The 27,842-nt window shown below is 39.3% G+C and overlaps 1 protein-coding gene across 1 annotated transcript in view; it reads left to right on the forward strand.

The window, feature by feature from the left end:
• The window catches only part of LINGO2 (leucine rich repeat and Ig domain containing 2), a 3,888,832-nt gene that overhangs the window by 2,412,929 nt on the left and 1,448,061 nt on the right, over positions 1-27,842 (forward strand). The window lies entirely within an intron of this gene.

Raw genomic sequence — 27,842 nt, forward strand, 5'->3', positions numbered from 1 at the left:
TTGGTCCCTCTGATGATGAAAAATACACCCTCGGCCCGTATTACACGTGACTGCGCCGGTGCTAGTAGTCACTGTACGCCGGAGTATGCGCCCCTTGGCTTTATGGAGGATTGGTTTGTAATGTGCCGCGATGTTGGCGAAGGCTTTGCGCTCTGTGTTTATGTGCGTTTGCGTCTGTGCGCATATTGTATTAGCGCTGGTGTAAATCCTTTTTTTGGCTGCAACATTCCAGTGTGTGTGGTCGCACAAACGGTTTCCTATTATTGCAGCGACATAATACAGCGCATAAATAAACGCACAGAGCACATTTGTATGCGCCGGGTGCAAACCATTCCATAATACGCCCCGTGGTGTTCAAAAATAAGTGTCAGCACCCACCACCTACAACATTCAGGTCAGAGAACGCCACATTTAAAAAGATAGGACAGGCCTGTCTTTTTATGTGTGGACTTCTTCACCCCGAGTGCGGAGACACCCCAGTTATAAAATTACTATTAAATCGTAATTTATGGATACCAAAAAAAATGTAAATTTACATAAAAGTGTAGGTTTACCCTTATGGATTAGGCCCTATGACTGTAGAGAATGCCTCTCTCTAATTCCTCCATGCCAGTCAACTGTGTCTAAGCTATTGCCTTATATGCCTTTGTTGATTTTATGTGGAGTTGTATTCATTCAGTTTAGGTGCCCAAACTTTGTACAAGCAACTTGCATATTTATGAAGCAGTTTCTCTTTCAGTATCATGACAATTAGGCAATCCACTTACATCAACTTAAAGCGATACACGAGTATGATTTAAGCTGCCTCCTGTTTATTCGGTGCACAGACTGGAGTTAGGTAGCCTCTAGCACCAGACCTGTCCGCTTTTGCAAAGGTAAACTACACCTGTAACTTTAGGCTGCCGAATACCACCATATAGTGTCAAACAGGCATTGTAGCATCTCAGTTTAGTCCAGAAACTACTGTTTGTGGTGACTAGACACATCTCTGAACCGCCAAAATTGGTGTTTGTGTTTTGGTCATGCACATGGCTATTGCAAGTCCCATAAAAAAAAATGCGGGCTTTCTTCTGAGCGGGAAATTCTCATGCCACATTGTGGAAGTCAAAATACGTCATCAAGTGGGGCATAAACCCGAGTTAATGTGATTACTCTATTAATCTGTCAAGGTCAAATTGTGTGTCAAGATCCATGGGGGGATCCTGTCTTTATTTTACATAACTATTAACCTAGGGCCCAATTCACAAATATAAAATAAACCTAGATCAAACATCTACGTGTATGACTTTTGGAATTCACAAAGGGCTTTTCGCACTCGTTCCCACTGCAGACATAAACAAAGAATTCGTAAATGCCCTTTGTGAATTCCCAAAGACATAAACTTAGACATTTGGTCTAAGTTTAGACCACACGTCTAAGTTTACCTTTGTGAATAGGCCAAAATGTTTTAGAAGCTGTTGCCTCATCACATTTTCGTTTAATTAAGGCCGCCGGAATTATGCAAATCTGTGGCTTTCTTGAAATTTTTACAGATATTTTCCGCAATTTCCGCATAGTTCATCTCCTGCTTCATAATTTGCAGAGTTTAAGAAAATAAAACTGTTTCTAGCTCAAATGGATCAAAACTTACTAAAACATTGCCACATGTGTTCACGGGCAGCAAGGGCCCTTCACAGAGGTTCACTGGTCGCCTTTAAGGTGCTTATCTCTGTATTTGGTTGTTAAACTGGTACTAATGAGGTGAAATCTGTGCCCATAGACTATTACTATGTTTCAAAATTACAAATAATGAAGTAATACTATCAAATAATGTAGCACAATGGACCAAATAATTTGCCTTTTCTTGTGGCATGATTTAGGCAACCCTTCAGCATAATTTTGGGCTCCCTGTCCCATAATTCCAGTGGACCTATGTATAATTTCCAATAAAAAGTCTTGTTTCAGTTAGAGGAACTATTCCATCAATATTTTCTGAAATAGACGTATATATTTTCGAATATTTATTTTAAATTGATATGCTTTTTTGTTCCTTACGATTGTATGTAATTTATAAATAGATTTATTTAAGAGATTCAACAGAACTCCGAAAAACATAAAGTAAACAGAGATATTGAAACTTTTTTGTGTGCCTGTAAATGTCTCAAACTCCTGCTGCATTGCCTTTTTGTTTCTTTTTTAAGCCACGCCCACAGACAAAAATGTTTTTTCTCCATGCTGAATTTAAGCAGACAGGCTAATAAATAAAGAAAACTTTCCGGAAATTAGTGGCATAAAGTACCCGTGAGCAGGGAGCAGAAAATAAAATATGGCCAGGCTAAAGAGAGCTGCATTCGCTCTACCAATTGGTATGTTGGTCAGCCCTATACATTGTCCCTGCAAGCATGGGACTCAAAATTAGGGGTGGGCATAACCCACGTAGTTTTGGTGAGTGCAACTCTGCAAAATTGCCAAACAATTGTGTGAAATTATGCATAACTATGCAAAATGCATCTTTCATTGAAAAAATTACCTGAACGGTAAAAATTCAACTTGGAAATGTAATCATGAGTTGAATTCTGGCTGCTCGTGTTCAAAACACTGTAGCTCGCATTTGGATTTGCAGTTTATGAAAGAATCTACCTGAAATGTTTGTTGAGCGCTCACATTAAAGGAACTACCAATTGCAGTCAAAACACTACCGTTCACTTTCACATTTGTAGTTTTGCGCTCAAAAATTAACCGAAAGGTTTACTCAGGTTAACAATGTAAATGAAATGTAGCTCATGATAAAAAAATTACCCGAACAGTACATCTTGTGTTAATATGTCTCCCTAAAATTACATGATGTGGAATAATCACAGTATTGTTACGCAAAATTACCAAAATTATGCCACCGACCCTAGTGTAATTAAAATTTGGCACATGCCTACTCAAAATGGCTCTTTTGTACCCCAACCACCAAAACGTGTTTCAGTCAATTCAGAAATCCTGGAAATCTTTTTGGTTGGCAATTAGAGAAATCAGTTTGGCTGAAATGTCCTCCACCAGCCACAGACTCGTCCTAAACCAGGCTAGAAAGGAGAATAATTTACAAATTAAAATGCAGAATATTATGCTGATAAATTGGTGGAATGGACTGCTTTGGATTCTGCTCTTTCCTCTTTTGACAGAATGTTTTGTCTATCTCATATACGAAGATGTATGGTTAAACCACTCCAAGCAACCCAGACTGAAGTGAAACATGTAAAAACATCCCTTAGCATGAAAATCTGGGGGCCCCTCTGGTCGTATTGCAATATGATGTTCATCAGTGTGAAAGACCAGTGTTGGACTGGGACAAGAAACTTAGGGGGTCATAAGGATGGCGGGTGGATCCTAGCGGTAACGGGACCGCCCACCTGTATCACGATGCGACAGCCACGGTGGCGGCAGCATCCAGTGTTTTAACATTGCAGATGGTGCTGCTTGCTGAAAAACGCATGTTGTGCATACCCATGCACAACGTGGCAGGCACCACTTGGTGCCTGCCACCTTGTGCATGGAAATGTAGGGGGGTACCATGGGTACCCCCCAGTTCAGTGACACCCCCCAACAAGGGGGGCCTACAACGGGCCCCAAACCCAATCCCTGTCAGCCTTTCTATGGCAGTATCACTGCCATGGAAAGGCACCTGGCCACACACATCCTAATATGGCGGACGGTGCCTTCTAGGCACCGCCACCATATTAGTGGCCCTGCTCTGCTCGCCAGGCAATCGGCGCAATTGCCACCAGCAGAAAAGCTGCGGACGGACTTTGCATCCACCGCGATACTCACCACCATCTTAATATGGCGGGGGGTAAATCTCAATGTGATGGCAGAACGATTGTCACCGCCAGCCCGGTGGTGGCGATTGTTCCGCCATCGTAATGAGCCCCCAAGTCCGTTGTGCCCCCTGAATATTGAATCAACAATATCGATGGGACAGAATATCAAGGACAAGGTATCAAAAATAAAATATTGACAGGTAAACAAGTCTAGATTTTTTATACTTAACTCTACATACATGTACCTATGTAGTACATATACCTTCAATATACACAGATGTGGAGTTAGGAATAGAACATCTATACTTCCCTATATGCACTTATGTTTCGATATTTTTTTTCCTGTGATGTTCTGTACTCAATATCAGCATGCTGATATTGTTGGTGTTGATATTCAGTAGTACAATCCTAAGTCTGAACAATATAAAAGGCATTAACATTTAAGCCTCATTCAACACATTGTATATGCAGCAGATCACCTCTCCTACACCCAGCTTTATGTCTGTCAATCTTATAAGTTTAGACAGAATTAATTGGTGTATATCCTCTTGCCATGTCAGTGTCACATCTTCTAAATAGCCTGCTAACTGATCCATCACTAATAGTTACCTATAGTACTCTGTGAATACTCTTAATAAGTCCTTCTAAGTTTCCAATGTATCCTCAGCTCTTTTAACTATGTTCTGCATCCTGAGATACCAAAGTGTCTACATGTTTTCCCTGGGCACTCCCCTTCCCCGTAGTGCCTATCTTTGGTTTATTTGTGAAGTATACTTAGTTTCCCTGTCAATAAATTCTACATTTTAGATTTAAGTCTGCCAAAATAGCTTTATCACTGGTGCATCATGCCTCTCAAGGTCCACTAACTGGGATTTTAGTGTTTGTAACTGGATAGTAATTGACATGAGGACCCCACCGGATTTAAAGATGCTTTCTCCTCATATGCATGTTAAAGACTTCTCAGACAGTGGCCATCAGTTCCACTGAGTCAACTTGTGTCAGTGTATTCTGCAATGTATTGCTGTACTTCATTTTTTATAGACCTTATCTAACAATGCATCAGTGATTGCTGGTGTGTCCCCACGTTAACCTTTTTGTCCAGCAGTACTGGGGAATGATCTGATAGTGTACTTGGTTTGTTAACAATCTTTTCTTACCTAAGACCAGTCTCTTGGTGATTAAGAAGTAATTTAATTGAATCGTAGGCTCATGCACTGACAAGTGATGTGAGAGGGTATGTTAGTCATGTCACACTCTTCATGCATCCGCTACCTCCAGCACCTCCACAATATTGTTAAATGCTATCTCTGCCACAATAGGAGATCTAGGTTTGCTGCTGGGTCTAGCTAGTTCAGTGTCTGTCACCAAATTAAAGTCCTCACCCCAAAGTAGAGCATGCTCTGGCATGTGTCAACACAAGTTCAGGATGTCATCAAAAAAGTCTGGAGTGTCTACATTGAGGCTATATATGTTCAGAGTTGCAGCACATAAAGAAATCTACCTTTAACAATCAGAGTTCCACCAACTGAATCCTCATGTGTACTATCCAGTTTGAAATCCAAGCCACAGTGGTTTAGTATCGCCACTTCCTTGGAGTATGTATTGTATTGTAATTGCATTTAGATAGCACTTACTACCCTTGGTAAGGTGTCGAAGCACTTTTTCGGCGAGCGCCAAGCTATTCCAGAACCCATAAAGGATTAGTGGTGAATTAGTATAGTGAAATATGAAAGTAATTTGAGTGGTAAATATGTTAGTCAGTTATTTGGATTGAGAACGGTAGAGGAGAGATAGAAGAAGGAAAAAGGTTTGCATTTTTATAGTGCATTATGTACTATAAGATGCAAAAAATCTATTATCTCTCATTTCTAGGAAAGTGCCGCTGTGTTCGGGGGTCTAAGTGTGTCTTCTGTACCATTGCTATAGCAACTATGAACCTGCTAAATATGCTAAAACAATTGGGATTATTTAAACCCTCTACATTGAAAGATAAGTCTCAGCTGTTTTGATTGACTTGCAGATGACATTAATATACTCAATTTGTATTCCAGCCAATTCGTGTTTGCAGTGTGTCTGGAGTCAGCCATCATAGTAAATACTATACTGCTTCGCTAATACATATACCTTCTATTTAGAGAATAGTGAAGGTAGACATTTAAATAAGAACTTCTCTTTTTCTGCGTCTACTCCCCTTGTGCCATGTACAGACCCTGTACCAAGATTAAGACACCGCAGACTATGCTTAAGAGGGTTGTCCTAGGCTAGGCATGCAACAGCTAGGGCTCTTAATGTTTAAATTGGAATCACATGTTTAAGCTGTCATTCTCGGATATGGAAGTCTTTGTTTAATGTTGTTTCTTTCTGCAGCTTACATTCTCCGACTACTTGGTAACTCAGAAGGCCTTCTCCCACTATACTCCTAAACCATGTATGAAAAACTGAACTTGATTTAATCTCGCTTGATTCCTCTCCATTCTTTCTTCAGAGTGGCCCTCTTCCTACCTTCCATCCTCTGCATGCTTTCTTTTCTGAGTGTAGCCTCATCTCAGTCTCATGCCTGTCTGCCTCAGTCCTTCTTATTGTCTTACTGCAATTGGCAGAAACTTAGGGGGTCATAAGTATGGCGGCTGGATCCTAGTGGTAACGGGACCGCCCACCTGTATCACGATGCGACTGCCACGGTGGCGGCCGCATCCAGTGTTTCAACATAGCGGACGGTGCTGCTTGCTCCAGCACCACCGCGGTGTTGAAAAACGCATGTTGTGCATTTCCATGCACAACGTGGCAGGCACCACTTGGTGCCTGCTGCCTTGTGCATGGAAATGTAGGGGGTACTATTGGGTACCCCCCAGTTCAGCGACACCCCCTCAACAAGGGGGGCCTACAACGGACCCCCAAACGCAATCCCTGTCAGCCTTTCTATGGCGGTATCGCTGCCATGGAAAGGCACCTGGCCACACACATCCTAAAATGGCGGACGGTACCTTCTAGGCACCGCCACCATATTAGTGGCCCTGCTCCGCCCGCCAGGCAATCGGCGCAATTGCCACCAGCGGAAAAGCGGCGGAAGGAGTTTGCATCCACCGCGATACTCACCACCATCCTAATATGGCGGGGGGGAAATCTCAATGTGATGGCGGAACGTTCGTCACCGCCAGCCCGGTGGTGGCGATCGTTCCGCCATCGTAATGAGCCCCTAAGTCTGTTGTGCCCCCTGAATATCGAATCAACAATATCGATGGGACAAAATATCAAGGACAGAATATCAAAAATAAAATATTGACAGGTAAACAAATCTAGATTATTTTATACTTAACTCGACATACATGTACCTATGTAGTACATATACCTTCAATACACGTAGATGTGGAGTTAGGAATAGAACATCTATACTTCCCTATATGCACTTACGTTTCGATATTTTTTCCCCGTGATGTTCTGTACTCAGTATTAGTATGCTGATATTGTTGGTGTTGATATTCAGTAGTACAATCCTAAGTCTGAACAATATAAAAGGTATTAACATTTAAGCCTCATTCAACACATTGTATATGCAGCAGATCACCTCTACTACACCTAGCTTTATGTCTGTCAATCTTATAAGTTTAGACAGAATTTATCGGTGTATATCCTCTTGCCATGCCAGTGTCACATCTTATAAATAGCCTGCTAACTGTTCCATCACTAATAGTTACCTATAGTACTCTGTGAATACTCTTAATAAGTCCTTCTAAGTTCCCAATGTATCCTCAGCTCTTTTCACTATGTTCTGCATCCGGAGATACCAAAGTGTCTACATGTTTTCCCTGGGCATTCCCCTTCCCCATAGTGCCTAGCTTTGGTTTATTTGTGAAGTATACTTAGTTTCCCTGTCAATAAATTCTTCGTTTTAGATTTAAGTCTGCCAAAATAGCTTTATCACTGGTGCATCATGCCTCTCAAGGTCCACTAACTGGGATTTCAGTGTTTGTAACTGGATAGTAATTGACATGAGGACCCCACCGGATTTAAAGATGCTTTCTCCTCATATGCACGTTAAAGACGTCTCAGACAGTGGCCATCAGTTCCAGTGAGTCAACTTTTGTCAGTGTATTCTGCAATGTATTGCTGTACTTCATTTTTTATAGACCTTATCTAACAATGCATCAGTGATTGCTGCTGTGTCCCCACGTTAACCTTTTTGTCCAGCAGTACTGGGGAATGATCTGATAGTGTACTTGGTTTGTTAACAATCTTTTCTTACCTAAGGCCAGTCTCTTGGTGATTAAGTAGTAATTTAATTGAATCATAGGCTCATGCACTGACAAGTGATGTGAGAGGGTATGTTAGTCATGTCACACTCTTCATGCATCCGCTACCTCCAGCACCTCCACAATATTGTTAAATGCTATCTCTGCCACAATAGGAGAGCTAGGTTTGCTGCTGGTTCTAGCTAGTTCAGTGTCTGTCACCAAATTAAAGTCCTCACCCCAAAGTAGAGCATGCTCTGGCATGTGTCTACACAAGTTCAGGATGTCATCAAACAAGTCTGAAGTGTCTACATTGGGGCTATATATGTTCAGAGTTGCAGCACATAAAGAAATCTACCTTTAACAATCAGAGTTCCACCAACTGAATCCTCATGTGTACTATCCAGTTTAAAATCCAAGCCACAGTGGTTTAGTATCGTCACTTCCTTGGAGTATGTATTGTATTGTAATTGCATTTATATAGCACTTACTACCCTTGGTAAGGTGTCGAAGCACTTTTTCGGCGAGCGCCAAGCTATTCCAGAACCCATAAAGGATTAGTGGTGAATTAGTATAGTGAAATATGAAAGTAATTTGAGTGGTAAATATGTTAGTCAGTTATTTGGATTGAGAACGGTAGAGGAGAGATAGAAGAAGGAAAAAGGTTTACATTTTTATAGCGCATTATGTACTATAAGATGCAAAAAATCTATTATCTCTCATTTCTAGGAAAGTGCCGCTGTGTTCGGGGGTCTAAGTGTGTCTTCTGTACCATTGCTATAGCGACTATGAACCTGCTAAACATGCTAAAACACTTGGGATTATTTAAACCCTCAACATTGAAAGATAAGTCTCAGCTGTTTTGATTGACTTGCAGATGACATTAATATACTCAATTTGTATTCCAGCCAATTCGTGTTTGCAGTGTGTCTGAAGTCAGCCATCGTAGTAAATACTATACTGCTTCGCTAATACATATACTACAATAGTCTCGCACACACACACAACATACACTTGGACAGAATTAGGTGACAAAGCATGTTATATTCTGTTTGCACATTGGCGAGACACTCTAAGCCAGTGATAAATATCACATTTTCAGTGAGTGGAAAAAAACCCTTCTATTTAGACAATAGTGAAGGTAGACATTTAAATAAGAACTTCTCTTTTTCTGCGTCTACTCCCCTTGTGCCATGTACAGACCCTGTACCAAGATTAAGACACCGCAGACTATGCTTAAGAGGGTTGTCCTAGGCTAGGCATGCATCAGCTAGAGCTCTTAATGTTTAAATTGTTTGTACACTTGGAATCCCATGTTTAAGCTGTCATTCTCGGATATGGAAGTCTTTGTTTAATGTTGTTTCTTTCTGCAGCTTACATTCTCCGACTACTTGGTAACTCAGACAGCCTTCTCCCACTATACTCCTAAATCATGTATGAAAAACTGAACTTGATTTAATTTCGCTTGATTTCTCTCCATTCTTTCTTCAGTGTGGCCCTCTTCCTACCTTCCATCCTTCGCATGCTTTCTTTTCTGAGTGTAGCCTCATCTCAGTCTCATGCCTGTCTGCCTCAGTCCTTCTTATTGTAATACTGCAATTGGCTGATATATCATATCTTAGATCACCATCTCCCCTCTATGTATCGATATCCCTGCAACCTAACATTATCTAATCTCCACCAGCCTGTCTGTCCCACTGACCATACACCTGAAACCACTTAGCCCCTACTAATAATCACACCTACCTGGCATTAATAGATCACAAAGTAACTGGAGTAAATGGATGCAAGTTTTCTTGAGAGCACCTGGCTAACCACAATAACCAACAATGAATCCTGAACTAACCACTAACTTTGGGTTCCGGAGTAGCGTGCTAGTCACCGTAAAGCGCTTTGATGCCTTGTCATGGATAGTAAATACTATATAAATCGAATCACAATACAACCAATGCAATACTTTGATTCATACAGGTTGGGGTACTATTCTGGAACAATCTACAATGAGAAATACAATTGCTCCGGGCCAAATTCCCGTCTATTATGTTTGTCCCAGTATGCCTCATGAATGGTAATATACTCAACGTGTCTCTCTTTTCATTCACCTAAAAAGGTATCGCTCCCTTACATGTTCTTCATTTCCGTTTTTCTTGGTCCCCTACCTTTCTTTCGATTAATCTTTCACTTCATTCCTCTGTTAAATTTCCTCTCCCTCCTCTTCATCCTCCCACTATCTCTAAAGTTAACCAGATTTGTCAGGTTTTCCTATTTCAACTTTAAAAGACTCAATCATTTCATATTCTCATTTTTTTTCTGGTACTTTTAGTCCTCTGCTAATAATGAGAAACAAAAAACTACAAGTGAGAGCATGCAAATAGAAACAATGTGCTTCAATGCCATCATTTTCCTCCCTTTAACTTCCTCCATCTTTAGCCTGCTCTTCCCAGTGTTTTAGCTCTTTGCTACATATAAAAAAATCTTCTACTTCATCATCTTCTTCTTTTCCTTCTTCTTCTTCTTATGAGTATTATTATTATTCATATTAGTAGTAGTGGTGATGGTTGTAGTAGCAGTGGTAGTAGTATTAGTACTAGTAATAGGAGAACTTTGAACTAGCTATTAGAGAAGTGGGGTGGAGGCACAGAACATCTGTGTTCCTGGAATACTGACCATTTTTGGTGCTGCTCATTGTAGAGATGGATGTTCTTGGTGTCCCCTCTAAGAACGGCCTCTTTACCAGGCAAAGTAACAAATGTGAATTTGATAGAAGATAGGAAGCACCTATTTTTAATTAAATCCAAATCCTTATGTATTTTTAGTGAATAAGATATTTAAATTTCCTTCAAGAGGTGTGTAAGCATCCATTCAGAAACTATTGATTAAGTCCATCATCTTGTTGCACGTGGAATATATTGTGGATGTTCGCTGTTTAAGTAAAATGAGCTGGACGGTGTTTTACTCAGCAGGTGTAATAAAACCTTGAGCTTCTTCAGTGGATACGTTAAGTTTCAACTCATTGAAATGCAAATATTTATTCACACATGTATAGAGTCTACACTTGTGTTCAAATAGGTCCTTAATGTGGGTTCTCAGTGGTTTGTTTAGGCCAGCCAATCCCGTCTCAAATAACTCTCCTGCAAGTGGTACATGCCTTAATATCCACTGCTCTCCTTGGCTCCAGTTCTCTGAAGTCTGAAAAGCCAGGAAGATGTATTGACCACTGTTATGAATATTGTCCACATTGTTAATATGCATCGGTTTAGCCAGTAGTCCTAGGTTTATATGAATGAACAAGTGATTTATCAGTGCTTGCTGTCATCGGTATGCAAATGCATGCATCAAGAGGTGTGCTCACACAGATGGTAATTTTGAAATGGGTTTGCTACAAAAGGAAATCCATTTCCAAGATTGCCACCTAAAATTGAAAACAAAGCTGTGTGCACTGTGAAAAATGGCACGAGGAGTCAGAAACACATGAGAACTGCCCATCCATCGTAAAAAGAAAAACAAAATGACACTGATGCCAGGGGTATGGTGAGAGGGATGGGAAGTGGGGCAATCAGAATCAGGAAGAGAGGCGAGGTTATGAAAAGAAAGCATTTGGGTGGGTGTACTATAAAGAGGAAAAGGGGAAGAGAGCGATCAAATAATGTGAGACCAAAATGCTCCTAGGCAGAACAAACAAAACACTGGGGAGGAATGCCATTGAGCCAAGAGCAGGCAACTGAGTTAGATAAGAAAGACATCTAATCCTGAGAGCAGGGCTGACCCAAAGCTCACTGTATGTACACATAAAATATTGGAAACAACAGATATAGCTACAGAGAGCTTTTTTTTTATTTTCCATAATTGCTCATTTGCCTGTCAGGTCAGTATCTAGTTTATGCTAGGTTACATTTAACCCATGGCTCAATGTTACACTTGCCTGTACAATATCGGTGAGAAATACAATGCTTATCACAAGTAGTTCACCCTTCCAACTCATTGGTACCATTGATCAAGAAACAGTACTAAATTTATGTGTTCCAGATATTTTATTGGTTTTTGCAAATGAAAAGACAATTCAAAGACTATACATTTTTAGTTTATATAAAAAACACATACACAACTTTAAAATACTCATATTGCACATATATATATATGTGATCAAGGCCGTAGGTCTGCGGGCGAAACGCGTCATTTGGACCATGTAACTTTGGATTCAATCTACCGCATCTTGGAGTATGTGCCCATGTGATTTGTCTTTTCTGGTAACACTTGGGATTTTCTGTTGAGATATATATATATAAAATTCCTAAAATATGTAAATGTCTTGAATGTAATAGAAGGGAAATAGAGACTAGCAATCAATGGCTAATTCCCGAAGTATAAGGCTTTCGACCACATCTAAAAGAAGTAATAAATATAATGACTAAATACTCTACATGTATATAGCTTTAAGATAATGAATCAGTCTCATAACTGTTGAAATGAAGAAGTATTTTCACATGTTCCCTTAAAGGATAGTTGAGCACTAGAAAAAACAGAGGGTACATACAACCACCAAGCCTGGATTGATACTGCATCAGTTGATTTCCAATTAGATGTAATGGATTTGATTGTGATTGAAATGAGAAGATCAAAAGGTTTAGAATGGGAATCTGATCAGTTAGAAGATAATGCATGAGATTTTCAATTGAAAATGCTATAAGTAAGAGTATCAGTGATAGTATTGTAACAATAATATCCTAAGCATTTCTCCAAAACTGTTATATTGCTACACATTCAAAACTAACATGCTCTAAGGATCTCTCATAATTTTTACAATACCAACAAAGAGGTCTATCAAAAAGTTTAGCCTTTTATAAGTCAAATGGGGTCCATAAACAATTAAGTAAAATAAAAGCATTAGTTTGTGATAATGATAAAGGAAACCACCCAGAAATATTAGTTGTTCATATTCGTCTCCAATAATTTCAGTAAAAATCCATAGAAAGCTCTGTATTCCAATGTGGTTAAAAAAACATTAAGTTAGTTACAATAGTATAATCTAGCTGTTTGTAAAATTTGGAGACAGTATGCTGGGAAGCAGAGATGGCCTCACAACAGAGTACTGATTCAGCGGTGGTAGCCTGAGGTAACCCATTTGGAAAATAATTAAGTAAAACATTACAAACGGTGTCATACTTACGGCCTTCAGTATTAGGTAAAATTAATTTAGTTTGCAATTCAGCAAATTATAACAAGATACCCTTACCGTAGATGTCCTCAAGGAAGAAAATACCAGCATTTATCCATCATTTCCAAAATTTGATAGAAAGATTCAACTTTATTTTAGGATTGTGCCAAAGGGATAGTTTGGTTGAATCTGAAATATGTGAAGAAAATGAAGCATCAAAATCAGTAATAATCAATTCAGTAGAGGCTCTAATGGAAGATGACTTAAGGAGTCTATTTGAGTTGGTCAAAGATAATAATGATGGAAGAGGGAATGGCAAAATTAAATTTTGTTCTATCAAACGCCATTTAGAGGGAATAACTAGGATCAATGCAAGTAAACCAAAGCAAACCTTGTTTAGAAATGAATGCTTTGTGATTTTTGAAAAAATGTGGCATATCAAACCCCCCATTAAGTTTGTAACGTTCAAGATTAGTATGACAAATTCGTGGTGGTTTGTGATTCCAAAGAAACTTCGAAATAAGTCTATCTATTTCTTTATAGAATAGGAACGGTAATTGCAATGGGATCATGGATAAAGTGTAAAAAATAATAGGAGCAAGTACAACATTGATGGCCTTGAGTTTTCCCCACCAAGATAAGTTTAATGGAGACCACTGGCAAATTTTATCAGTAACTTTAGTAATTAAGATATCACAATTTAGTGAATTGGAATTTTTAGAGGGTGCAGAAATTGTATTCCTAAATATTTTAATATCTCTTTCTGCCAAATATGATCAATATTGTCTAATTTTGTAGGTGTGCATGGAACATTTAGGGGGAATATTTTGTTTTATTAATATTCAAAGTGTAACCTGAAACAATAGTGTATTCATGTATAATATTAAAATCTGCATGTATAGAAGTAGCTGGATTGTGAAGGTACAGCAAAACACCATCTCCATAAGCTGATGTTTTAAGTGCAATGCTAGCTACATCTATTCCTGTGATGTCATTGGAGTTTTGACTATGAGAGAGGAAAGGTTCAATTGCTAATAAAAAAAAGTAGAGGTACAATGGGCATCCTTGTCGAATTACTCTATGAAGAAAAAAGGAGTTAGAGAACATACCATTAACCTCTTCTATGCCCATGACGAGATAGTCTCGTCATGGAGCACGGTTGCGCTGTGCCCATGACGAGACTATCTCGTCATGAACCCCGCCCGCTAATGCAATGCCCGGCACAGGGCAGGAAAAGGGCGGGGCACTGAAGGGGTTAATAAATAGGCGTGCCGAAGGGGAACCATATAACGTTGAAACCATTTTTATAAAATGATTTCCAAAATGAAATGAGGATAGCCTTTGAAATAAAAATTGCCTATGAACTTAATTAAAGGCTTTCTAAGCATCTCAAGCGAGAAGGCCAGCGGGTGAAGTAAAGGTGGAAATATTATCAATTACATGAAACAGGATCCCCATGCTATTGATAGAGAATCTCTTTTTTTCATAAAACCAGTCTGATCTAAATGAATAAGCGAAATTAAAATGTAGGTTAGACTAGTGGCTAAAAACTTTGCAAACATTTTACAATCTTGTTTTATGAGAGAGTTCGGGTAATAATTGGAAACCTTAGTCTGATCTTTATCTGATTTAGATAATACTATAATTAAAGCTTCTGCAAATGAACCTTCAATTATGCCTTACTGACTGAAATTAGTGAATAAATGATGTAAATGAGGAGTAAGGACATTAGCAAAGGTTTTATAAAATTCTACAGGAATAATATCTAGTCAAGTTGACTTTTGCGTTTTGAGTGAGTGAATAGCTGGCAACATTTATTCTTTTGAGATAGGATTACCTGATTTAGGTTTATCAGATTGGGAAAATTGTGGGAAGTTGGACGAATTTTAAGAAGCGTCAATAATTGGAGGTTCAAGGAGATTTGGCTTATTATTATAAGGATGAATACAATTTAAGGAACTCATCAAAAATCTCAGGAGTAGATACAGCAATATTGCCATCATCCCTTTGGATAGCATGAATTTGGTTTCTATCATTTGTAATGCAAAGATAGTTAACCAAAAGTTTCCCAGATCTATTAGCATTAAAGGTAAATTTTGCTTTCTGATACGCAAGCTGAATTCCAGCTCTTTTACTTAACATTGAATTATATTCATATTTAAGTTTTTGCAACATGGTTTTATTGTAATATTGTGAGAAGAAATAAATAATCTTTCACATTTTGCAATTTGTTTCTCTAAATCGAATAATTGGGCATTAAATGTCTTATTTTCATTGGCCATTATAGAAATTATCACTCCTCGTAAATTTGAATTAAAAGCATCCCATTTTTTGATAGGAGAGGTTAGACCATCAGGGTAAAGGGAAAAATAATCTTGAGTAACTTTTAATATAGTGTCTTTATGAACATCCTGAAGATGGCATCTATATTCATGCACCATCTGGAGTGAGGAACGGAAAAATTAATAACTTGTAGGTAAAGTGAAATAATTGCATGGCCAGAAACCTCAATATTTCTAATAGAGGTTTGAGTTATTGATTTAACGAAATCTCTGTATTTTAATAGATAATATAAGTGTGAGTGAGAATTATTAGGATTAGAGAAAATATTTGAGTCTTTATGAGTAGTGAAATGTAATCTCCAGAGTTTTAGAGTTTTTAAACAACGTTTTGAGTGAGTGAAATGCTTTTGGAGGTGAAAATGTAGTAGAGGAGAGTCTGTCTAAAATGGGGTTCACTTATCAGATTAAAATCTCCACCAATAATAAGTGAAACTTTTCCAAGTTGGTGAATTTCAGAAGTGAAAACGATTCCAAACTTAGGGTTGTCAGCTGTTGGTCTATAGATATTTATTAAATGTAGTACAGTATTACCAAGATGTATTTCAAATATGCTATCTGAATCAGATTGTTTACCTAAAATTTGCAACTGATACTTTTTAGAAAAGAAAATTGCCAAACCATTTTATTTAACAAATGCGGGTGAATAAAGTATCTGCCCCACCCTTTTCTTTTGCATGTAGGCTAAGATGTTATTATCAATGTGTGTTTCTTGCAATAAACAAATGTCTGTTTTTGTCTGACTGAGTGATCTAGAATTTTCAAATGATTAACAGGATGATGTAATCCCTCAACATTCAAAGAAACAATTTTAATTCTGTGAGCAGTATCAATAGGTCAAGAAATGATGTAAGGAGGATAGACAGAGAACAGTATGAGAAGAGATATTGAGTAAGAAATAGCGGAGACTTTTGAAATATCTCTAGGACAGGTAAGGACATAAAACATTGACAGTTAGAGGGGCCTTAAGCATTGATTGAGAGAAGGAAATGGTTGTCTAGGAATGCTTGAAGGTCTTCTGGATGATGAAATGATTTGGAAATGTCACCTTTCCAAATGTCCATGGTGGACAGGTCAAAGGTTCATATTTGAAACCGTAATTTTTCAGTCGTGGTCTCAAAGCTGCAAAGTCTCTATGAATGGCAACCGTCTCTTTAGCAAAATCCTGATGAATGAAGATTTTATTACCATTATCTGGAAGAGAAGGAATTTCTTGTGCTGCTTTTCAAATGAGTACAAGATGGTGGTGGCAAAGAACCTTAAATATTACTTGTCGTGGTTTGGCTTGGCCAGGTTTACGATGTGATAGGCTTCAATCCGCTAAATCAATTTCAAGTTTTTCTGGAAATTTTGAAATTAAGAGCATAGGCCATAGATTCTCAATGCAGCATCCACAATCATTGCCTCTATGTCTTCAGGCAAATAAAAAAAAATGAAAGTTATATTGCCTGTTTCTATTTTTCTACTCTATCAATCTTGTATTAATAGAATGAATTTTTGTGATGAGTGGCATTAGCTTTTCAATTTTTGTTTTATTGTCATTTATTTTAATTTTGTTATTTGCAACCTTCATTGAAAGATCAGCCACATCCTTACGTATATTTTTTATTTCCTTGGCAATATTGTCAGTGTTAGACCTGAGATCCTGCAGGTCCTCCTAAATATTTGTAAATGAGGGCCCGAGGAATCTACAATTATAGACTTAACAGGTGGTGGAGATGCTGCGTGTTTACAATTATGCCCTGATGAGGTTGAAGCTTTGCCTTCCATGTCAAGAAATTAATATAAATGTATAAGCAAGTAAATAAGCCAAACCAGTGTAGAAATTAAGTAAAGTTCCAGTGCAGCAGCTAGAGCAAACTGTTGGAGGACTCAAGGCTGAAGTTAAACCCTTTCCAGAAGAAAACCCTGCCTTCCTGACAGGAACTCCGAAGGCAGAGCAGAGCGGGGCCTCAGTTCAGGTTCAGTTGAGTGCCAGAGGATGCCAGGGTAAGACAAAGCAGCCAAAAGAAACCAGAAAGCTCCTCATCTCATGGGGTTAAGGAAAATGTAAATATTGAATAAAAATGTCATATTAATTCGGCATAAAATGTTCATCGGAAAAACGGGCATGCCAGAGCTTAACGGGCCGCAGCCATCTTGATTAACGCGCTTGTACATTTCCCAAACAGTACTACATTTGTAGCAATAAAACCAAATACATGACCGTATATGTATTGTCTGGTCAGGAAACCCCTTTACTGTTCAAAGTACCATGACACCAAACATTTGCTCATGGCTGGTCCTTGCCTGAGGTGGTGGTAGATGGAGGAAGGAGTGCAGTGAGACTGGCATTAAAACTTTTGTGATGATCTTTTGAATGGGGTTTGTCCTGGGGTTTGTAAATTTGCAGTAAATCTTGTTTTCTTGTGACCTTTGTTGAGTTCCATGTGTGAAAATCAATAGTTTCATGGCATCCTTAGTTTCCCCACAAAGTTTCACGGAATGTGTAACAAGGTTCATTTTAAACGCATGAAAAAACGGGAGTACCTGTTTGAGCACTAGTACAAAATATCACACACATCTGTTTCCTGGTGAAAATAAATGTCCAGCAGAAGGGATGAAGATGGTCTCACTTTCGATGTTAGCAAAAAATAGTTTTTGCCTATTCTGTGTACAGGATATGTGCTCCCTATTCCAATACGTACAGGGAAAAACTTTTTAAATGCAAAGTTGACGAAAAAGTAGGAAACGATGCAAACTGTACAAAGGCGAACCAAAAATTATGCAATACTTTGGTCGCATTATCAAAAAATAGCACACCGCTTTTAGTGTTACTAAGACCTTTGTCAACCCTTTTAATCTGGCGTGATCATAGCATAGTAGCAAAGTGAGTTACGCAAACTCTTCTGCTCTCCTTAAATCCCTTTGCGATTAGCACTTTGATTCAGCCCTAACCTTGTCTCAATTCTTGCGCAACATTACTAAAGATGTGTCTGCCCTTTAGCCCTCCCCCCAGGCCTTCTTCCCATAGTAATAACTTTTCTATAAAATGTCTTTCTCCCCTCCACTGCCCGTGCTTTAACTCATGTCACCCTTGGCTCACCTACTGCAGTCATGGCAGACTTCAGCTCGACCCACTGAGCACGTCGCTTTCATCACAGCCCATCCACCTCGTTCAGTTTCCTGCTATTGCCAACCCCTTCACCTCCCTGGACTAAAAGAAAAATGAAATGTTAGCAAAGGCTTGTTACGCCTCTTGGGATTCCACTTTAAAAGGGAGCCAGTGAGTTGACGTGCCCGGAAAATAGCAAACAGGAAAGGGGAAGAAATACTACAGGCAGCGACCCCATTATTTCATCCCAAAAGCCTCATACTGTCAGCAGAAGAAAAGTGCGTCAAAGAAAAAAGAAAAAAGACACAGCACGATTCACTGAGAACTACAATCAAACTATAACACACAGATGCTTTTTATTCACTAAGATCAATGGTAGCACACAGACATGAGAGGATTTGAGAATAGATATTGTGAAAGCCCAATTAAGTTTGATACAAAAAGGTGTCCACTGGAGGAGAGATGAGAAGAAAAGTAAACCTCTCCCCACTCGGAAGTAAAGAGCAGCTCATGGCGTCGAGTGATGCGTGGTCAGAAGTCTCACCATGGGGATGTGACATTTGGCAGAGTGTGACTGCGCATCTCTCTGAAGTTGGTGACTAATTGGGAAATTGGTTTATGCACTCTACACTATGACCTGGATTTTAGGCAGGTCTTATGGAGCGGTAATGACTTCATCCCTGGAAGTTGAGAGCTAGACATATCATATTGAGCTCTTGTACAACACAAAAAGTGAAATTGTTCTCGCTGCCTTAATCTAAGCGGGTTTCCACATTTTAATTGCACTTGATACATTAACCTGAGTTGGATGAACAACAAACAAATGCTGATATCCAATGATTATGCCTTTATCTGCCTGGTACGGCTGGTCTGGTTGTTTCTCTCCTCTTTCTTTGCTTCCCAATCTGTGCTCTGGCTCATGGGGGATTGCAGAGGAGTGATAACAAGGGAGCTGAGGTTGGAAGACGGTGCTTCTTTTTATACCAGGGCAGGAACAATTCTGAAGCAGGCGTCTCCTCTCCCCCCTCCTTCCAGCATAAATGTACAGAAGGGCATGATACTCTCTATTTTACTGGTGTAAGTGGAATGGTGCTTTCTTTTTCTTTTAAGAGGCAAATGGGGATAACATTTTTAATTTTTTTTTAAAAAACCTGAGTTAGATGATGTTATACCTGGTGTGCCAGGATCCCACCCTATGAGTTTCTTCTGAAGTGAGGGTTATTTATTTGCAGCATTTATATAGCCCAAACACTCATCCTCCAGGGGATATCGTAGCACTGAATTGCTGAGAACTCAAATGCCAGGGGCCAGGATTCTTCCAGTGAAGGTTAACTCATTTACAATAAAGATCATCTTCGAAAAAGCTAGGATTATTTGTTTTTTTCTGAATTTAATATGGTTGTCCAAGAGGCAAATGTCAAGAGGTAGTATGTTCTATATGAGCTGCTGCTCGATTAGAAAAGGAGTGGCAACCAGTTCTTACTTTTTTGATGCGCTTAGTCTTGGTTAGTGGTAAGTTCTGTGGTCTAAAGTTTCGAGTTGGTTTATAAAATTCTAGTTTGGACATAGTATTGTTGGATCTGGCTTATAAAGTGATTTATGTGCATGGTGAAGAGGTTTGAATTTAGCTCTTTTGTACATTGGTAATCAGTGGAGGGATTTTAGGAAGGTTGATGCTGAGCTATATTTGTCTTTGTTGCAGATAAGCCTGGCTGCCACACATTGAATGACCCGAAGTCAGGTGAAGAGATAGTCAGCCATTCTTCCATAAAGTACATTCCTGTGTACAGGAATCCAACAGAAGAGTTTTCTTAGGAGATTCAGTAAGCCAAAACATTTACCACATGTCGCTGACTTGCACCTGCATTGATAAGAAGTTGTCGATTAACACCCCTAGGATTTTTGCCACCTTCTTGGGCTCAGGAGCTGATTCCAATGCAGTCGGTCACCAAGAGGAGTCCAATATATGGTGCGCACTACCAAAGAGCAGGATCTCCATCCCATCGGCATTTAATTTCAAACAGTGGGTTCTCATCCAACTTGACTCCTCAGTAGCTGATAAGATTTTACCGAGTTTCATGATGTTTTTCCCTTATTGAGATTACCAGTTGGGTGTCGACATACGAGCATATATCAAATCTCCATTTTCTGACAATTTTAGCGATAGATACATACATGTTGAAAAATATTGGGCTCAAAGAGTATCTCTGAGAGACCCCGCATTTGGATACACGAGAAGGAGAGCTGAAAGTGTCTAGGGTTCATGTGGTCATTTAGAGCATAGGGTAATGGGATATCTGCTCAAATCTGGAGGATGCCATATTTGCCATCCTCTTCTAACCCCTGTTTCATTTTCAGTATGTGGGAGCGAGCAGATCTCCTGATGGTGGGGTTGTCCTGGACTCTGCCAGAAGCAGAACCCTCATTTCGAGGCACCATCAGCCACCCACTGATTGACATGAAACTTGAACAATTGTTAGATTTAAGGTGGCTCTATCTAGCCCATATCTGCTTGATTTGTTCCAGGGAAGAAAAAGGGATCCATGTTCCCCATGCACTAGGAAAAACTCTCTAGACACCAGGCATGATGATTTTACAATTTCCCAAAACATACCCCAGCTTTGTTGGTTGCCTTTAGAAATTGAAATGCTGACTGGAACATCATGCAATATTGGCAGGGTGGTCTGGCGAGGCTTGTATTATATCACTCAAAGAGTTCCTACCATGTCGTTAGAAGAACTTTTGGTAAAATACCTACATTGTAAGGGCACGAAACTCCCAATAATGTGACTGGGCTGCAGAGCCAAGGATTTCGTCTTTGCACTTTCTTGGTGATCTGCTTGCCAGAATCTAAGTGAGAACCTTTCAGTGTTTTCAATATACCTGTTGCTTCAGAGGTATCCTTTCCAAGGTAGGATTTCCATGTCAAGGTTCAGTGGGGGATGGGGCTTGACTTAGAGAAAGGGGAAATAATCACTGAGTATGTCAAAGTAAAGGCACTTGTGATATATGCTAATACAAATGTTGTAAATATTTTTACAGACGAGATTAAATATCATATTACCCATAACTCTGTGAAAGAGACATCTACAAAAGTAGTCATATTTATTGATTTGAGTCTAAAGTTAATTACATTTTGCTTTTAGGGTGTTTTTACTTATTGGTTTACATGTTGCAAGGTCATAAGCATTGCATTTGGTGTGCAAGTTATGATTTGCATGTCTGTTGTGCGAGTTATATATTCCTGCCCTAACCATAGCCTCCAAAGTTGAGTGATTTTTCAGTTTTAGTGTAAACATAAGTTTACGTTATTTTTTTCAGTAAATTTCTGTGTTTTTATCCTATGTTTAGTTATTGTAACCAAAGCTAACCTTAAATTCACTTTATTCTTTTTTACAGTTTTTTTCAGTCAATTCTTTTTATCATAGACCACATCCAACTGTTTCCTGTACTGAACCTGCCATCAGCAGCTAACCTCTAACGTTTGACATCCAGCCATGCACAGTGGAAATGGGCCCCAGACCAAACCAGCCACAAGTGGCCAACACCCACATTGGGTTTGCTGCAACGCCTGGCTGTTTTGCAGGCCCTGTTTCTTTTACCTTTTGTTCAGGGTTCATGAACACCATCATAAGAATCATGACCTGACAGCAAGCTTCACATCCAGGTACTGCAAAATGACTGCGAGCTTTATCAGCTTGTGCTGGGAATTTGATGGGGGTCTGCAGACTTAGGGGCATATTTAAAATGTTGGAGCATGGACCTGTGCCAAATTTGGTGGTGATGTGCTCCAACATTTCCAAAATGCAGGGATGTGGAGTATTTACAGCAATATGGCGCAACCCTGTGTTTTCCCTAGCGCTGGCAGTAACATTAGCTGCCTAACTCCAATGCAGGCACCCTTGCACTATAGTGCAAGGGTGCTTGCGTTGCAGGGAATTATTGTCTATGTGCAGAAAGCTTTCCCTTCCTGCACATAAACAATCTATAATGGCAATTTGTAATCTATGCAGCACACACAGAAGTAGCAAATCGTCTTTATTTAATGAGTGTTTATGTGCATGAAGGGACACTTTCCTGCACATAAACAATCAATAATAGCGTATTGCTGTTTGTATGCGTGCTACATAATGCAGCGCACATAAAAAAAGCAAAAACAAGGAGAAATAAAAGTATTTCTCCACGTTTCCCAGTTCTAATTCCTGCTCTTGCCTGGCATTAGTTTTTAGCCATGCCCCAGATTTACAGATCCTTGTAAATCTGAGGTAGCATCAAAAAGTATGGGTGTTGCCATGGAACATGCAGAGCAACAACCATTGAATGCCCCTTTCACGCTAAGTGATGTGTGTAAAGTAGCAGTATTTAAAAGGCAGCATTATGCCACGTAAAGTGGCTAAACTTCGCTTTCTAAATATGGAGAAGTCATAGCGCCATTAGAACATTGCTAAAAGTGATGTTCTGGTGGCATTATCCCCTTGTAAATATACCCCTTGGTTCCAAGTCTGTAAACCTGTAAAAAAAAGAGTCCTGCACAAGTCCATGGATTTTGTCATGGATTGCATTCCCTAACTATATAGTTTGCCATGGATTTGCAAACCCAGGCCAAGGTTTGAAACTTTAGGGGATGCTCTGGGGAAAACTAGTCCAGCCCACGGCCTATGAACCCTGCAGCAAAAATTCCATTTATAAAAAAAAGGTATTCCATTGAGACCCCCACCCCAACAGAGCCAGGGTGTCAGGGGATTTTCCTCTTGCCCCCTTATGGCTTCTTTCATTCCTTTTTTCAAGAAACTGGGACAAAGTCTCTATAAAATATCTCGCAAACTTGCCCATGCGGTCGCCAATTTGTGTGGCCATCTTGTTTCACTTGTCCCGCCCGCTCGCGATGCGTGTTTCCTGTTCGCGAACGCGGATGTCCGATGGTGCGTCCGAATGACGTGTTCGCGATCGCACACTCTTGTGGGATCGCGCAGCTGGCTACTAAAATCTCATGGCGCACGCAAACGGATAGGAAAATTTGTTGGCGAACACAGGGATCCTGGTAAGTCGCTCCCGTGCGTGCGAACATGCATTTTGAAAGCGCGATCAAGGAAAGAATTCCGCTACACTGCGGAATTTTTGGCAATTCCGTGTTCTCCGCGGAACGTGGAATTGCCAAAATTCCGCAAATTCTGCGAGTGGAGCGAAAGTTACCGCCCAGGCCTACCGCTAACCAGATCATTCCGGAATTTTTGACATGTGCTTGGGTTAACAGATTCAAAAAGAACAATAGGAGAGAAACCTCCCTCATCCAATCAGATTTACATATTTTGACATTTTTTGATCCACGGTGGTCCGTGAAACTGGGTTTGTGAATCTTTGTGGTTAACTGTTTAGATTGCTCTATAATTTGCCCTCTTCATGCCCAGACTGAAATAAATTCTACTTTTTAAAAACTAATGTCTAGAAAAGTGCATTATAGATGCAGACCAACCCAAACAAAAGCACTTCCTTGAGTAAAGTTCCACCTTCATAACAAATTTGGTGTAATTCCATTCATCTGTTCTATATCAGAGAGCAAAGTTTCCTTTGGGACTGGAATTGGAAAAAAAATCACAATTTCATTCCCCTTCTAGTTTCCCAACACTTGATGGATCTTCATGAAACTTGCTGTGCTGAACCCAAAGTGAATGACATTTTTCTTGAAATGTTTTGTGCAGAACTGTCAAATGGCGCCGAAAGTTATTAGCAAAACTAAAAATGCCTTTTTTCAATTAAATTTCTTACTTAACCATAATGGTTATTGGCATCTACTTAGGATACTGCGAGTGAGGAAATCATATACAATTTTTCCCAAATTATGCCACCTTAAAATTTAGTTTGTGAAGCTGGTCGTTCAGCGCTTTTTCTAGGTCGATGAATCTTTGGCACCATTTTAGAATGGAGCTAGACACAGCAATGAAAATAATAATTGCATTTGACATTCAGTCAATAAAGAGAGGGTTGGTGAATTTTAAAAGTTTATTTTCTCTTTTTAGTGAGTTAGTAGGTATTTTTAGTCTTTTTATTCAAATTAGTGGCACATCGATTCCAGAAATAATAGGAAATAAGATTGGTTAGATAGAACAAGTATTGAGAAATATAAGCAGCATGTTTCATTCAGTGTATAGTCCCTTTTCTAATCTAGAGGACTTATCCTATCATAACAAAAACCTATAAAGAGTTCCTTCTGAAAAAGAGCAAGTAGATTTTGGAGCAAAGTCAGATATATAAAGGAAAGAACAACCTCCCCATAAAGGGTAGTTCTGGAGATTCAGCCGAGTTCTCCGGACAACTACAGTAGCAATAGTCTATATGCAGGTAAGAGGGAGAGGATCACAGCTGTAGCTATAATCAGCATAAACAGAAAGTCTCCTCACAAAACGTAAGGAAAACAAAGAAAACACCATAAGCAGTAGCTTACGGCAAATCGAGCTAGCACACCATAGTGCTAAGGGGTGTGGCAGGGTAGAGATGTATTGAAGGCCTTGAGATGGGTAGTGTGGTGTCTCTCTAGCTAGGAACATGTGCTATTTAGAAAGCAGCTAAACATGTTGCAAAAAAAGATGAATGAGTCATCGGCCTCCAATGGTGAGAGATCTTTCAATGGTCTGTCATCTTTGTTCTCGATTACCACGGTAAACGCTCATGACATCATGAATTCAGTTAAAGATGGCTACAACATATTACAATAGTTACATTTATGAATATTCCCATGAGAACCTTTCGCAAGCCTACTCTGTTAACTGTCTGGTGTCCCGTTGTGTAACAATGAGCTACTCTATGAAATGAAGCATTAAAATTTGGTTATCCCCGTGTTAGATCACAAAATGTAAGCGACCGCAAGCATTTCCTTATTTTAATACACTTGTTCATTATGTATATGGGGGAAAGAAAACAATCTAAATACAGTAAAGTCATATGGTGTGAGGAAACAGCACATTTCACAAAGTCAAGCCCTAGTGTTCGATTATAATGTTGAATCACTATTTTATGAAAAAGCATTTATTTGCTGGTGATGTTGTGGAATAAAGAATTGTGTGGCCAAGTTAGCAGCATAGTAAGTGGAGAACTATAGAAATGAAAGCTTTCTGCAGAAAAATAAAAATTTTCACGTTTGCACACGATGTAAAGACACATTTTCTAATGTTTAACATATGCATTTTTCATGTTAATATTTAGCGCCTTTTTATATATTTTGGGTGGTGAGATTTACGTAAACATTTTCAGTTTCCTCAATACATAATGGGTAACAGGTATATGATCTACTGTTACTATTGATGGGTTCTGGTGACATCCTAACGGACAAGCAGATTGTAAAGGCTACCACAACCTTGAGATGGCATTGTAGGACCATATGAAACATGTTGCTCGTTATGTATTTTGCCTATTGACTTCAAAGTGAGGCTAAAAATGGGAACTGGAATTAGCTTGTTTAGGATTTGTTTACTTTTCATGACTAGTTGATTAAACAATGCATAATGTTAAGGAGCATTCGATTAATGAGGCTGGATTGACTGCATAATTATGGCATTGCCACTGAAGGTGGCACATTATTGGCAGCTTTAAAAAAAAATGTTTTTCTAGCTCCAATAGTTTATAGGGATCCTGACACACATAATTTGCGTTTTTCTGCAGGATTTAAAGAACCTTGACACATAATTTGGTAATCCATGCTAATGCTAAATATTGTGCAATATAAGCACCCGAACACGTAATGTGTGTATCTGTGTCCGTTTGCAGATCCCAGAGTGTAATATGCTATTTATTATCATTGTTGAGGGTGGATAGGAGCCAAGATGCACTAGAGGAGAAGACTTGAGGGGGTCGTTATGCCCCTTTGCTCCCTCAAGAATGGTAATAAATAGCATAATACATTCAGCCCATCTATGTGTATGGTTTATGCCATGATGCTTGTTCAGGTGCAATAGTCATAAACAACAGCTTTCAATGCTATCCACAGCACAAGGGTTTACATCTCTGGAATTAGGTAAGGGTGCAGTATGGCCCCAGTTGTTTGTTTTTCTTTAAAGAGATTCTAGAATGTAGACAGTGGGCCTTATTTTTTCTAGTCACATACACTCTTCTTTGGTATATATTTTTTAAATATAAATGTATTTATTATAGGACAGTTAGCTTGATACTGGTGCTTATTTTCATACAGGTAAATGTGTATTAGATAGCAGTAGGTGATATATTCAACTGCACTCTGTGGTTGTCTGTAGTAAAAAGATGAGAAAAATACTTATTATTCCAGTATGAAACTAACACATGTATCACACTGAAGACAGAATATTCAGATTTCGGTTAATCAGGTTTTCGCACACTTGGGCGTAGGAAAAACCTATGCAGCTGCACTGCAATATTCTGAATTTGAGGCTGAATGCTGGAGAGATGAGCTGCCTTATCCCAGCCAGCACATTTGGATTGCATCTATTTAAACCCATGATACGCCGCTCCTGCTAGCCGAGTGCTATCACAGCATTAGCAGCTTGCACACTCTCATATCCTTTAGAGGTGACAAAGTGATTCACAAAATCTTCACGAAGGCCCTGACTCAGACATGTTACTGAAGGAGGCAGTAAGCCCTCCCACAAGCCGTGTTCATCCCTTCTTAATGTCTTGTGTTTGTAGAAAGAGAGGGATATGCCTGCTTCTTCTGGGAGCCGTCTTCAAAAGGGGGTTTTATTAGGACTGACAGCACCAAAGTCCTTAAGCACAGCATCTACCAGATGTACATGCACCGTGATGGGGTCTCTGGGACTCAAGCGCTGTGTGTGCCGCTGACACGTCACTCCTCTTACACATCCAGCATGCAGTTTTTCAAGAGATCAGTTTGCAATTTTTCAGTTTCATGTTATCTGAGTGATGTATATTTTATTTTTTTGATTGATTAAAATACGCATTGAAGTAAACCCTTTTAGGGCTAACAATAGCAGAGGCTTGAAGCGGCCTTTGAAAAAGGTATGTAGTCCATGCCCTTGTGGCAATCGTTGCCCATCAGATATAAGGATGTATATAATATGTTGCATCGTCATGTCAGGTATGCCTTTACAAGATCTATACCTGGTAGTTTACCATAAAGCAAATATAGCCTAATGTATTATTTGAAATATATTAAAATACCAGACAAGCTTGCATGTGGTATATCCAGAAAACATTAATAGAAAACTGTAACACAAATATTACCCTGACTATTATCCACACTGTATTGCCATCTAA

This window comes from Triturus cristatus, chromosome 2_2, assembly GCF_964204655.1.
Source record: "Triturus cristatus chromosome 2_2, aTriCri1.1, whole genome shotgun sequence".
Classification (NCBI taxonomy): Eukaryota; Metazoa; Chordata; class Amphibia; order Caudata; family Salamandridae; genus Triturus; species Triturus cristatus.